Source organism: Lolium rigidum, chromosome 6, assembly GCF_022539505.1.
Source record: "Lolium rigidum isolate FL_2022 chromosome 6, APGP_CSIRO_Lrig_0.1, whole genome shotgun sequence".
In the NCBI taxonomy this organism is placed as follows: Eukaryota; Viridiplantae; Streptophyta; class Magnoliopsida; order Poales; family Poaceae; genus Lolium; species Lolium rigidum.
This window is the reverse complement of record NC_061513.1, coordinates 246,612,499-246,622,421: the sequence shown is the minus strand read 5'-3', so window position 1 is coordinate 246,622,421 and position 9,923 is coordinate 246,612,499.

Genomic DNA, 9,923 nt, shown 5'->3' with positions numbered 1-9,923 from the left:
TCAAAATCTTTAACTTTCATCTTAATGATGGGCTCCCAACCATCTTCTAGCTTTTTAGGAATAGAGGCTTTGCGCTCTAGTTTCTCTTCTCTAGCTTTTATGAGAGCATTTGTAATATGATGCGTGAAAGTCAAATTTATAGCACTAGCATTAGGACTTTTAGCAAGTTTTTGCAAGAAATTTATAACTTCAGAGATGTGGCAATCATCAAAATTCAAACCATTATAATCTAAAGCAATGGGATCATCATCCCCAATGTTGGAAAAAATTTCAGCAGACTTTATCACAGAGCAGTTTCAGCAGCTTTAGCAGTTTCGAGCGAGTTTTCGCGCTTTGCATTAGAAGTGGAAACATTGCTAACACCAATTCTTTTATTAGTATGAGTAGGAGGTGCAGCAACATGTGTAGCATTAGCATTACTAGTGGTGGTAATAGTCCAAACTTTAGCTATATTCTTCTCTTTAGCTAGTTTTTCATTTTCTTCTCTATCCCACCTAGCACGTGAGTTCAGCCATTAATCTTATATTCTCATTAATTCTAACTTGGATGGCATTTGCTGTAGTAACAATTTTATTTTCAATATCCCTATTAGGCATAACTTTCGATTTCAAAAGATCAACATCGGAGGCAAGACTATCAACTCTAGAAACAAGAATATCAATTTTATTGAGCTTTTCCTCAACAGCATTTGTTAAAGGCAGTTTGTGTACTAATAAATTCTTTAAGCATGGCTTCAAGTCCAGGGGTGTATTCCTATTATTGTTGTAAGAATTCCCATAAGAATTAGCATAACCGTTACCATTATTATAAGGATATGGCCTATAGTTATTACTAGAATTGTTCCGATAAGCATTGTTGTTGAAATTATTATTTTTAATGAAGTTTACATCAACATGTTCTTCTTGTGCAACCAATGAAGCTAATGGAACATTATTAGGATCAACATTAGTCCTATCATTCGCAAGCATAGACATAATAGCATCAACCTTATCATTCAAGGAAGAGGATTCTTCAATATAATTTACCTTCTTACCTTGTGGAGCTCTTTCCGTGTGCCATTCAGAGTAGTTGATCATCATATTATCAAGAAGCTTTGTTGCTTCACCAAGAGTGATGGACATAAAGGTACCTCCAGCAGCTGAATCCAATAAATTCCGCGAAGAAAAATTTAGTCCTGCATAGAAGGTTTGGATGATCATCCAAGTAGTCGACTCCATGGGTTGGGCAATTTTTAACCAGAGATTTCATTCTTTCCCAAGCTTGAGCAACATGTTAAGTATCTAATTGTTTAAAATTCATTATGCTACTCCTCAAAGATATAATTTTAGCAGGGGGATAATATCTACCAATAAAAGCATCCTTGCATTTAGTCCATGAATCAATACTATTCTTAGGCAGAGATAGCAGCCAATCTTTAGCTCTTCCTCTTAATGAGAAAGGGAACAATTTTAGTTTAATAATATCACCATCTACATCTTTATATTTTTGCATTTCGCATAGTTCAACAAAATTATTAAGATGGGCAGCAGCATCATCGGAACTAACACCGGAAAATTGATCTTTCATGACAAGATTCAAGTAAAGCGGGTTTAATTTCAAAGAATTCTGCTGTAGTAGCAGGTGGAGCAATAGGTGTGCATAAGAAATCATTATTATTTGTGCTAATGAAGTCACACAACTTAGTATTTTCAGGGTTGGCCATTTTAGCAATAGTAAATAAAGCAAACTAGATAAAGTAAATGCAAGTAAACTAATTTTTTTGTGTTTTTGATATAGAGTGCAAGACAAGAAATAAAGTAAAACTAGCAACTAATTTTTTTGTGTTTTGATTTAGTGCAGCAAACAAAGTAGTAAATAAAATAAAGCAAGACAAAAACAAAGTAAAGAGATTGAGAAGTGGAGACTCCCCTTGCAGCGTGTCTTGATCTCCCCGGCAACGGCGCCAGAAAAAGAGCTCGATGGCGTGTATTTCACACGTTCGTTGGGCAACCCCAAGAGGAAGGTATGATGCGCACAGCAGCAAGTTTTCCCTCAGAAAGAAACCAAGGTTTATCGAACCAGGAGGAGCCAAGAAGCACGTTGAAGGTTGATGGCGGCGGGATGTAGTGCGGCGCAACACCGGAGATTCCGGCGCCAACGTGGAACCTGCACAACACAACCAAGCTACTTTGCCCCAACGAAACAAGTGAGGTTGTCAATCTCACCGGCTTGCTGTAACAAAGGATTAACCGTATTGTGTGGAAGATGATTGTTTGCAGAGAAAACAGTAAAAACAAGTATTGCAGAGATTGTATTTCGAGTAAAGAGAATTGGACCGGGGTCCACAGTTCACTAGAGGTGTCTCTCCCATAAGACGAACAGCATGTTGGGTGAACAAATTACAGTTGGGCAATTGACAAATAAAGAGAGCATGACAATGCACATACATATCATGATGAGTATAGTGAGATTTAATTGGGCATTACGACAAAGTACATAGACCGCCATCCAACTGCATCTATGCCTAAAAAGTCCACCTTCGAGGTTATCATCCGAACCCCCTCCAGTATTAAGTTGCAAAGCAACAGACAATTGCATTAAGTATGGTGCGTAATGTAATCAACAACTACATCCTTAGACATAGCATCAATGTTTTATCCCTAGTGGCAACAAGCACAACACAACCTTAGAACTTTTCGTCATCGTCCCGGTGTCAATGCAGGCATGAACCCACTATCGAGCATAAGTACTCCCTCTTGGAGTTAAAAGCATCTACTTGGCCGGAGCATCTACTAATAACGGAGAGCATGCAAGATCATAAACAACACATAAGCATAACTTTGATAATCAACATAACAAGTATTCTCTATTCATCGGATCCCAACAAACGCAACATATAGAATTACATATAGATGATCTTGATCATGATAGGCAGCTCACAAGATCCGACAATGATAGCACAATGGGGAGAAGACAACCATCTAGCTTCTGCTATGGACCCATAGTCCAGGGGTAGACTACTCACTCATCACTCCGGAGGCGACCATGGCGGTGTAGAGTCCTCCGGGAGATGATTCCCCTCTCCGGCAGGGTGCCGGAGGCGATCTCCAGGATCCCCCGAGATGGGATCGGCGGCGACGGCGTCTCGTAATGTTTTCCGTATCGTGGCTCTCGGTACTGGGGGTTTCGTCACGGAGGCTTTAAGTAGGCGGAAGGGCAAGTCGAGAGGCGGCACGGGGGCCCACACCACGGGGCCGCGCGGCCAAGGGGGGGCGCGCCGCCCTAGGGTTTGGCTCCCCGTGGCCCCTCTTCGTCTCGTCTTCGGTCTTCCGGAAGCTTCGTGAGAAAATAGGCCTCCGGGCTTTTATTTCGTCCAATTCCGAGAATATTTCTTTACTAGGATTTCTGAAACCAAAAACAGCGAAAACAACGAATCGGCACTTCGGCATCTTGTTAATAGGTTAGTTCCAGAAAATGCACGAATATAACATAAAGTGTGCATAAAACATGTAGATAACATCAATAATGTGGCATGGAACACAAGAAATTATCGATACGTTGGAGACGTATCAAGGACGGGAGCGTGACGGGAGCTTGCAGTACCGTGGCGGATGGACGTCGTCGATGGCGTCGTCTACAGGCACGGCGCAAGCCAATGATCGTGTCTGGGCGGTGGCTGGTGACGTTGCGGAGCAGAGCGCAGAGAGGAGGGCCAGGGGTCAACGGTGCTGGCGGGCGACGTCGTGCCCGTGCGCGTTCTGTCGTGCGCGTGCACGTTCTGGGCGTCTCTGGGCGTGCACGGCCTGGCGCGTGTGATGCACCATTGCGTCGAGGCTGGTGTCTGGCACGACCAGGAGAGTGTGAGGAAGCGTTGTGACAAGGTTGTGCACGTTGAGAAGGGCCAGAGAGAGAGATGGCATGGTGATGTCCATGCCATGCCACGACATGGATGAGTTTGGTCAAATGGTGACGTTGCTGTGTACCAAAGCTTGTCTAGGATGCTTGGCAGGGTGGAGAGAGGTAAGGGGAGTACAAATGGTGACCTAATGGTGATGGTTTAGGCTATGATCTGCTGGACAAAACAATGTCCAGGGTTGGCAGGGCAGTGCCCAGTGTTTGAGGAAATGGCCGCAAGAAATTTCTTTTCAAATTTTTGGATGAATTTTGGTGGGTTGCATTCATATATTAATTGCAGTAGAATGGTGGTGGTGGTGGGGGTCAAATTTGAAGTGATTTGCAAAATCACAAATTGCATAAGATCTTAAATCTGATTCAAAGTCTCCACTTTGCTTGCTCCTATCTTTGAATCCAAGAAGAGTTTGCAGATGAGTTCTTGAGCAAAGTTGTTCACCTTGATGTTGTCTTGGATGAGGTGCAAAGAGTTGGCAAGGTGTAATTTAGAAATCTCTAAATAACAGGGCTCAAAGAGGGAATCAGGCTAACTTTTGCCAAATTGACCATTAGTGTATGTGAGTTGGTTTTTGATTTCAAATTTGATTTGATTTGAGTTTCTTTGATTCCAAAAGTGTTAATAAGTGTTTAGTAACCATTTACAACCAATGGTGCAAGCCAAAATGGTCTAGGTTAAGGATTTGCAAAAATGGCCTAAACCATATGTGAGTGTTGGTTTGATTTTTCTATTTTATTTTCTCTTTTCTTTTTTCCTTTTATTTGGTTGATCAAGTGATCATTGGTTAGTGTTTTAGCACACTTGCAATCATCCAAGCAATCATCATGGCAAATGCACACTAACACAAATATAAAATGTGAGTTATATGCATAGCACTATATGGATATAAAAAGTTTTTGTTGGTTCTCAAATTTGCATTTTGGAAACTCTCTTGCTTTCTTTATTGAAGTTTTGGGATGTTACAGTAGCCCTATTTTCACATTAAAAAACAATAGCACATGTATGAGATCTATCAGCTACATTAATCTTCACTTTCGAGATCACAACATTTTGGAAACTAGCTTCCTCTGCAAAATGTCAACGCATGTCGCATTGCTATGGCTTACCCCATCTAAGGATTTTAAATGTGCTCCACATAGCGCAAGATGCAGCTAGTACCAGATCCAGGTGATTATGAAGTACAAAACCTATGCACATGCATTTTGATTGAATGAAAATTGCATCATCAACATTGATGGGAACATGATCATATGGTGGCATGGACCATTTTGGAATTGAAGCTAGGTTCTCAAACCTATTAGAGAAGGTAGATCTAGAATTATTTATCAAGATGAAGTCAACATAACCCTTGATTTTTTCCATGACAAAAACATGACAATCAATATTCTCCATTTTGTATACAATTCTTGTTCTCCCAAGTGTGCCATACTGCAACAACTAAGACAATAGAAGGGAGATCTGAGCCATCAGGAATTCATTTGAGTAACCATTGATTTATAACGATGAAGTTCTTGGGCTCAAAAGTTATATAAAACTCTTTCATTGATCCTTCCAATATTTTCTTGAAATAATAGCATAGAAGAAAGCATTGGTCAACTATCTTCAGTTACAAAACCAACAAACACACGGTGTAGGGATTGATCCGAGTTGAAGTTGAACCCTTTAGGAAGACAATTTCGTGCAATTCTCCATATAATTATCTTCATCCTTTCTGAGCATTGATCTTCCATAAGTTTTGCCACATATATATTTTTGCAAAAAGCATTGTTCTTGCTAAACTGTAACATGACTAGGTTGTGTATCTACCAATGTTTGTATAGGGTCAGGAAGGGAATCCTTGCACCCCTCCAAAATTAGAGGGGTCTTTAACATGTTTTCTACCAAGTCATCATTAGAAAGCCTTTTGACAACCTCTTCCTCCTACATAATCACATCTCTGACCATCAAATAGTTTGGTATTTACAATCATGGATAGGTGTACTAACCTTAACCTTGCATGGTATATTTGTTTGGAATCCATTTGTCTTCTTAGATAGAAATCTTTTTACCATCACCTAGTCTCCACAGAAGGCCCCTTTGCAGCAGATTTATATCATGCATAATGCTTCATCAGGTGTAAGAAACATGTCTAGGACATGATGAATGGAGAAACCGCCATCTTGAAAATATCTACCTTACAAAACTTGGTAGCAAAGGGAGTTGGTATCCAAAAAAAGACACCAATATCACGTAGCCAACATGGCCTGGTAAACAGACTCACTTCTTAGAATCCCACCACAAAGATATTTTGGAGTAGACAGCCACTCTCAAGGTCTCCAATGCAAAAAAAAAAAAAATCATCCTCCATACTCCAACATACATTAAACATTGGCTTATCAAGTTCTCACAAATATTCTTGGGGATTTGAAAGCAGATAATCACATATGTTGGGACTGTTTGTGTGACTGATTTCAGGAGTACTTAATTTCAAAGCCTTGAAGTAGGTCTATCTCCCGAACTGTTTAGCCTCTTCTAGAGCCAACAGTGAGGAAGTTTAAGTTGTTTGATGGAGAAAGCCCCACCCAGGCCGGTTGGCATACCTAAATATGTCTCCTGAAGTGTTTCATCTTAGACTCCCAATTGTGTTTTCACCCTGTCTATGATGTGGTTGCCATTGTGAGGCCCAAAGAAAATCAATGACTTGTGAAAATTAATTTTTCTAACATGAGCGTTCACACTGAAAGGAACTAGCAGTGCTCCTCTCATCACTTTTCACAAACAAAACACTATCATCTACAGAGAGGATGTGGGAGATGGGAGGCCCTTCTCGCCCACTTCATATTCCTTTGAGATCTCTCGATGCTTCATTCTATTGGAGTAAACAAGATAATCCCTCGATGCACAATACAAATTGTGTGGACTAGTGCGGCCGCCTTGTCAAATGCATCTGACGAGAATAAAAGGGCCCGTAAGTTCACCATTCACTTTGACAACATATTTTAGAGAAGTGAGGCGCCTCATAACTAAATTAACCCAACCAGTATTAAAGCTTAGCCTAATAAGCACACGTTTTAAATAAACCTGTTGTACTCTATCGTAGGTGTTCACCATGTCAATATATGAAAATTAATTTTGCGCCGGTTTTTCCCCTGGTTTGGACGCATTGGGGCTGCCTCCGCCCGCATCCAGACCGCGGACTGTTTCGTGTCCACGAGCCGTCACATCTGGACCCAAACGGACCGAAAAGCGGTCCGTTATGAGGGGGCGGCGGGTTGGAGATGCCCTAAGGACACTGTGTGCAATAAGTCCCCCTGACACAAGGGTGCTTAGAGGATCAGAAATAATAACCACAATATATTTTTGGGCTTATTAGCATGTACCTTTGAGACAATTTTATAGACCGTCTTACATTAACAAATATAATTACATACTTAAAAAATCATGAATTCAGTTCAAAATATATCCATGCACAAATTTTACAAATGTAGGAAATAAAAAGGTAATGAAAAATAAAAAGATAAACTGGAAAGATAAACGTTAACAAATTACTAAACCAAACATAAGATATATGGATATAAAATATAAAGGAAAAAATAAACAGAATGGGCTGGAAAAAACAGCAAAAAAAAAAGGAAACATCCATACCTAGAAGCGGGCCGAGTAGTACCTGCGCGGAGGCTCTTTTCCTCCGGCGTCCAGTCTCCACGAATTGAAGCTTGCCTTAATCACTTCATCGTGGGTTGAATTGAACCCAAGTACAGCCAATATGATGGGCTCACGTTCACCCGAGTGGCTGTGTAGATAACTTTGAAACCTGGAAGCTCATAGACTAAGAGCATGTCTAACAGGCCCCTTACTTTTCTGCCCCGTATAACGCTAGAATTTCGCCCCGTATAAAAAAAATGGTCGATCAGACACCGCTCCGTCTAGCAGAACCCGTATTTGACCCCGTATATTTGTAAATTTAAAACCCCGGGAAACTTCATTCATCATCATAGTTCGTCGATCATACATAGGAATCGACGTACCTACATACAAAATGCGCGATCATGGATCGCGACTTCTAGTCGGAGAGGTAGACGATGGTCGCCGCTCGCGCCTGCGCCTCCCGCGCCTCCGCCTCCTGCACGGCGGCGATGGCCGCCGCCCTTTCTTCCTCCTCCACCGCTTCCTTCTGGCGGCGTCCTTGAGGGAGTCTTGGATCGCCTTCTCCAAGGCGGCGTCCTCGTCTTCCTCCTCCTCCTCCCCGTCGAGAGGGGCACCTCCGCCGCTGGTGCTCCCGATGGTCGCCCTCCACGCCTCGCTCACCTGGCGCTGGCGCTCCCGCTCGGCGAGCCACGCCGAGAACTTCCGCCCGCTCATCGGCTTGAGCGGCGGGTCCTCGTGGTACCAGCGGCCGCCCCGCGCGAAGTCGATGAGCTTCTCCGGGACGTACAAGGCGCCGTCGTACTTGCAGGCCGCACGACGGCTGCCGGCGGCGGATCTTTTGCAGTGCCGCCGCCACGCTTCCTCGACGGTGTCCGGCGAGCGGGATCGCTTCGATCCGCTCGCCGGCGAGGCGCTCTTGCGGCGGCGGGAGTCCATCCTAGCGGCGGCGGTGGAATGCGTGGCGGGGCGCGGCTAATTTCTCGCCGGAGCAGGAGGAGGAGGCGGCGGCACGCGGCGGAGCTAGGGTTGCGAGTGAGGGGTTAACCCCTCACTCGCACCTGCGCCCACTATATGTACGGGCGACGGGGCCGATTTCCTGGGCCCCGTATTCCGCCGAAACGGGGTGGCCCGAATACGGGGCCTGCTAGACGGCCCAAACCGCGCCTGCCCCGTATGTCGCCGGAATTTTACGGGGTGGGCGGGTTATACGGGGCCTGTTAGACCTGCTCTAACGGGCGCGGGAAGAGACGTGATGCCCAACCCACATGCTATTTCCACGACATACTTGCCTTTTCCCCTTGCAAAAAAAAACAAGTCTTTCCAGTTCCACGAGACGCTCGTCCGATCCGGCATGCCTTCAACCAAGGCCACAGCTAGAGGATCTACCCAAGTATTGGACACAATACAAACACGATACCTGTTCGGTTTTCTAGTTTCTCGGGAGCTCAGGCGACCAAGTCCTAGGGCTAGAACTCCATTGGGATCGCAATCTGGATCGCTTTCTCGGTTTTCTTTTCGGCCATTCTCTCCGGCTCTTCTGCCTATCGTCATTGCGGTCCTCGTTTCAACCTGCGTTGTGGCTCGGGACGAATAAGGGGCACTCTTGCAGCGCTACCCGTCCTTGGTTGTTCGTGAGGGAGATCGGGGGCAGTGTTGATCATGGCGGATCCGAGTGGAGGGTTGTCGACTGGTGGTGCAGCGGCGAGAGACCCATCCCAGACCGGTGGTTTGCAGGAATCATTGCGAGCTGAGAAGGGAAAGGACCCCATGGCGGCGGCGGAAAGGGACCATGCGGGATCTTCATCTGGAGAGCGCGTGGAACAGATGATGGCAAGACTTCGGTTGACTGCAGCCGAGTCGAAGGCGGTGGTGATCGACGACGTGAATGCTATGGAGTTGGTCGATCAAGTGAGGGCGTTCGTGGGAAAGGTATTGGCTCCGAATGTTCTTCACATTCAGACAATTTCTGCAGCAATGAAGCCAGGGTGGGGGAACCCTAGGGGTTTATCTCTCAACCTTAGCGGGAAACAACCTGTTTGTTGCTGAGTTTGGTTCGAAGGCGGACCGTGATCGGATCATGGAAGGCTCACCGTGGATGGTGGGCAAACATGCAGTCCTTTTGGAAAAATATGATGTGGATGTTTTGCCACATGATGTGGTGTTTGTTCGGTTGGCCATTTGGGCCAGGATTCTTGCTCTCCCGAATAGACTCATGAACACGGATAGAGGGCGGGTGATTGCTGATCCAATCGGTGTGGTGAAGAAGATCGAAGCTGACCCCCTTGGAAGATGTTGGGGTGGCTTTATGCAGCTGAGAGTAGAGGTTGCAGTGGATAAACCTCTCATGCGGGCTGTTACCGTGTACTCCAGTAAACTGAAGACGACTGAGAGTTATGCAGTGCAGTAC